Source organism: Achroia grisella, unplaced genomic scaffold (assembly GCF_030625045.1).
Source record: "Achroia grisella isolate CSIRO2021 unplaced genomic scaffold, CSIRO_AGI_Agris_v1 utg780, whole genome shotgun sequence".
NCBI lineage: Eukaryota > Metazoa > Arthropoda > Insecta > Lepidoptera > Pyralidae > Achroia > Achroia grisella.
In genome coordinates, this window is record NW_026713020.1 from 8235978 (window position 1) to 8241977 (window position 6000).

Below are 6000 nucleotides of genomic sequence, written 5' to 3' on the forward strand. Positions count from 1 at the left end.
GACGTGTAGCACTGCGACCTACATAGATCTATTGTGCTCGCCCTTTTCCAGAGTTCGCTACTTAGACCCGTCAGGGACAAGAATTGAAGGATATTCTTAGGAGCGATGGTTTTTATGAGAGGATACAGTTAAAGTGGTTTATGTAAATTTGTTAATATTACATATATACTAATAACATTATTTCTAGTTTGTGTAAAGGTACCAAACATTTTCTTTTCCCTAACAAATAAGTATGTTAATCAAAGTACCAAATTATTTACACATCGTGTGTAAAATCATCAAATATGTAATAAACATATTTTATACTAGCTGCTCCCAATACTCATGAATACAAATGTGTGTGCCGTGCGAAGAATCGAACCCGCGACCATCGGTCGTAAAGCGGTGTGGAATAATGAAGGAAGTGAGTTCTAACTAGTTGTGTTAAAATATAAAAGATAATTGATATGTGGTTTGAACAAATGTTAGCTCTAAGTACTAGTAAAAGGTGGAATTTATCAAAGTCTTTCTTAGCCTACGTCATAGTAGCTTTATGCATGCAAAGTCTCAGCCCGATCGGTTTAAAATTGACGAAGTTTCATACAAACTTTCATCCCCTATTTTATACCCTTGGGGGTAGAATTTATCAAAATCCTTTCTTAGGGGATGCCTACGTCATAAAATCTACCTGCATGCCAAATTTCAGCCCGATCCGTCCAGTGGTTTGGCCTGTGCGTTGATAGATCACTATGTCAGTCACCTTTGAGTTATATATATTTAGATAACAACTATATAGCATTCATTTAACTATGTCCTAACACAATTCACTTTAGGATTTAAAATACAACCAGCACATCCTGTGCTCAAACACCGAATGCCGAGGCTTTTTTTTTCGGACTACTCTAATGCTGTTGGCCGCAGCTGGCCTTTACAGCTTCACCGGACGTTATGGGGCGAGTGCAGATGGCACTCCAAACCAAGGAAGGACTTATGGAGCGGCTGAAGGCCAACTCCCGCCTGACGGATACGACTTTAGTCTGAGGGCACCGCTAGGGGTTCGAACCTCGGCTCAGGCCGTCGTAACATCGGTCCCCGTTTGAATTGGACGGGGGATCGATCGGAGGGGAAACCGCGGCTTACAAAATCCCTCCCTTTTATACAGAGAAGGTATGAGTGGGGGTTATACGCGAGTAATAATGAAACTACCTTCTTTTAATATTTTTAAAATATCAGATTTTTCGACAGTATCGATGTGAACTTACATCATCAATATTGGTATTACTATTAATAATAATAACGTTGTTTGTATATCTTTGCATGTATCATACAGAAAGTTTTGTTTTATTATAATTAAGTAGTTTTAATATAAATTATTATATTGCGGGATTGTTGTGTAAAATTGTTTTTACCCGTAGCAATGAGTGTTTTCCTTGTAACAAACCTGTGAAGAATACTAACTGTCGATGTATATAATAACTTAGTCATGTGACTGTACTTAGTTTTAAGTATCTCCTAAACTTGTTATCAATTTAAATGAATATACGCTGTGTTGATGTATTGTTGTTTTACCAGCAGATATTTATGTGGTAGGGTGTACATATTAGGTGGTTATTTTGGTTATTCTATAATATTTCCTTATAAGGTACTGTTCCGTATTCCGAACCTCCTTAGTCTAAGCAGGTTGTGTCACCGGCTTGCTTACTGGAGCAAAGGGCGCTCGGTAATACTGGCCACATATAAAAACATGTGGCCACTTAAATTTTATAAAAAGAATAAAAAAACAATTGAAAATAAGAACTGGAATTAAAAGGACGCTCCGTATTTTTATCTACAGAAAACAAGATAATTAAGTAATTATTTAACACATTACAATTTTTTGATGAAAATATACACTCTAGAGTGCGTGGCCACTAAACAGTACTACACATCGGGACGTTCCTGAGCAAAGGTGAGTAAGTTTGGTGTTACATTGCTTACTTTGGGGTGTTCGGAGTGTGGAAGACGTTCTTCCAGGTCGAAATCGTATTTTTACTTCCTTTTCCATTAATTATTTTCTTTTCAATAAATACAGTCCACTCTCTCTTTTATATATTAATTTATAAGGATTCGTAATCCAACATTTTTTGGCCCAATCGAACCGGATGAAATACATCCTATTAGTTATAATATTCATTTATCCAGTAATTCGGATAATTATATATATTATATTATTTACATTTGTTGTGTTTTTCCTAAAATTATAGCATCTCATTTCATTCAATAATAGCTGAAATTAGTTGCAAGGAAGCATATTATATTTGGGCGATATAATTTTTTCATATAGGTAGTTAATATCAATAAAACAAATGACGACCAATTCTGAAATGGATTCTAAACAAAAGATTTTAAATTTTCGAAAGGAATATTTATATTCCAAATTACAAAAGGTTTATGATATGTCACTGTCTGTGACTAAAAGTAATTTTCAATTGTATTTAGCTGAATTTTCGGATTTAGATAATGTTAGAACACGTTTTGAAGAGACAATTATGGAAATATTACAACTCGAAATTCAGTTAAATCCTGATACTAAATACTCTACTAGGGAATTGGATTCATTTGATACATTATACTCTGCCTGTAGATCAGTAGTAGTGAAATATCGAACGTTAGAGAGTACCTCAACGAATAAACATTGTGATCAGGTTCGGCCGTCTTTGCCCAAACTAAAGTTATTTGAGTTTGACAGCCAATTAGAAAACTGGACAACCTTTCATGATACTTTCTTATCATTGGTTCATGAACGTAATTTTGAAAATATTGATAAATTTCATTACTTGTTATCTTGTGTAAAAGGTCCAGCACTTAACATAATTAAGAAATTTCCTATCACTGCCAATAACTATCCACTTGCCTGGCAATGTTTAGTAGACAAGTATCAAGACCACAGAATATTAGTAGGTAGGTATTTAGATAAAATGATTAACTTCATTCCGATAGGAAAGAACTCTGCGGCAAACCTAAGTTCATTCATAGATACCTTCGATAATTCATGGAAGGCAATCGAAGCGTTAAAAGTGGATAATTTAAGTGATTATTTAATTTGTCATTTAGCGTTAAGTGGATTAGATACAACCACTAGAAAATTATTTGAAGATAGTCATAATCAAAAATTACTTCCGTCATTCGCAGAATTAATGAGTTTCGTAAACAACCAAATTAAGGTACTCGAACACACATTTTCTAATTCGTACTCCAGTCCCGTGGTACTGGAACGTAAACCCATAACAAAAAATCAAACAATATACAATAATTATAAACCGCGTTCTTTATCGGAGAAGCAAGCTCTTACTACTTCATCAGTGTTGTCGAATAATAATTTTAAATCTAATAATAATAATTCTAAATTTATTTGTCTTCATTGTAATCAAAATCATATGATTTATAGGTGTGAACAGTTTCGTAAACTGTCACCAGATGCCAGAATTGACCGTGTCAAGGCATTAAAGTTATGTACTAATTGTCTAAAGGCAAATCATGATAATTTGTCTTGTAAAAGTGTAATAAATTGTGGTGTGTGTGCGTCACCACATCACTACTTATTACACAAGGATGCAGGACAAGTGTCGACCGTGTCGACGGCGTCCACTCCTTCTAATCTCGACTCTCCTTCGACTAGTTTAGAGTCACAGCAAGTGCTAGTCGCCGCTCGTTCCGTGAGCGAGTCGGAAGCTGGTGCACAAGTACTACAAAGTACTAATAATAAATATAACTACAGCGTCGTGTTAGGTACAGCGCGATTGCAAGTTAGGGATATGTATGGTGGAAGTCAGGACTGCCGTGCAGTGCTTGACTCTGGAGCACAGTGCTCTTTTATAACAACAGATTGTGCTCAACGTTTAGGTCTTCCGCGTAAACAGTGTCCTTATTCGATATATGGACTTGGGGGTGAGTCCTTGAAGAATTACGGAATGGTCACATGTACATTTTCATCGCGACGTGTACATGAGACTTATTTTACAGTAGATATGGTTGTAGTTAGTAAAGTATCGACTGATATGCCTAATGTTTCGTTCCCGTCAACCGTGATTGACGAATATAAGAATTTTAGTTTAGCGGATCCGTTTTATTATAAACGTTCCCGTGTAGATATCTTACTTGGTAATGACATAATGTCGGAACTTATTAAAGATAAACCTTTATTGATTAAACCTAATATTCCTCAAGTGATTGAAACAGTATTTGGTTTTATTGTTAGTGGTAAATTGTGGGCTACTGATACTGATAATATTTTGAATTGGCATTTATCTTCCTTAACTAATGAGCAAACGTCAGTAGACATGACCTTACGTAAATTTTCGAAAATAGAGTTAACATCGAAAATAGTGGAACATAGACAATGTCCTGTTGATTTTATTAAGAATGACAATAAATGCACTGTAAAAGTTTTAGATCTATATTGGGTTCCGATATCAGGCAGGTTCAATATTACTCAAAATATCAAACATTATATAAACACAAAGCGATCTGTATTAAAATTATTAGCATCGATATATGATCCCGTGGGTTTTATATCGCATTGTTTATTTATGCCTAAGGAAATAATGAAAAATCTATGGAAGTTAAGAATAGTATGGGATGAACAGATACCGGCATACATATGTAAACATTGGACAGATTTTATTACTCAATTGTCCTGTTTAACTGAAATTCTTATTGAACGCTACATGTTACTGCTTAATCAAGTAGAATGTGAATTAGTGGGATTTTGCGACGCATCTACTCGGGATTATACTGCGAATGTTTATGTTATTAGTCGAGATGATCAAGGGCATGTTAAAGTAAGTTTTATAATGGCCAAATATAAAGTGGCACCGATCAAGCCGTTGACTATTCCTCGTCTTCAGTTGATGGACGCCCTACAGCTATGTAAATTAATTAAATATATAAATAGTAACTTAAATCGTATAAATTTTACTAGTGTGTATGCTTTTACTGATTCGACAATCGTATTGTCGTGGCTGCAAATTCATAAATTAAAATTATTTGTTTGTAACCGTGTTACACAAATAATAAAAACTATACCGCCACATTGTTGGAGATTTATCAACAGTTTCTATAACATGGTTGACATTAGTTTTCGCGGCGCTATTCCGTCTCAGCTGGTAAACTATAGTACAAAATGGTTATCAGGTCCACATTGGTTTCGCGAAAATATTAGTAAATGGTCTGTTACATTGTTCGTGAACATTGACAAGTCAATTTTATTAAAATTAAACCTAGATCTTAAAATTATACATCCTATCGGTACCAACTCTAATAAAGTAGCACAATATAAACTAGAATTCTTCATGGAAGAAAGTTTGTGTTGCAACGCAAAATCATACCGTGCAGACATTGCTTTATTTGTATGCTTTTCGTCAAAAGCGGTTTACCATGAAACTCTATCTTCTTTATCAACGGAATATTTCTTTTCTATGTTAAATAATTATGTCTCTCGTAGAGACTTATGTGTTGTTATTTATTCCGACAGTAGTACAAATTTTATAGCTGGTAGTAAATATTTAAATGAAATTCAGAAATTTGTATCTGACCGTCAAACTCAAAATAAACTTATAGAGAGCTGTTCTAATCAATCTTTAATTTGGAAGTTTAATTCGCCTAATGCAGTAAATATGAATGAATTAGCCGAAGCTGATATTAAATCAGTAAAGTACCATTTTGTTAGAACTATAGGAGAGAAATCTTTAACGTTTGAGGAACTTTTCATAATATATTGTAAAATAGAGACTATATTAAATTCTACGTCGCTATGTCCACTACCAGCGAATTATGATCCAGACGATTATAACGTTTTAACCGCGGGTTACTTTCTTAGAGATAAAAGTTTCGTTGTTATGTCAGAGTATACTATTGAGGATGTTTCAATTAACAGATTGTCACGTTGGCAATATATACAGAAACGTACGCAACTATTTAGGAAAAGATGGAAAGATTTAAATACTTTACAACGGGGAAAACGGTTCAAATCTAATGCTAATA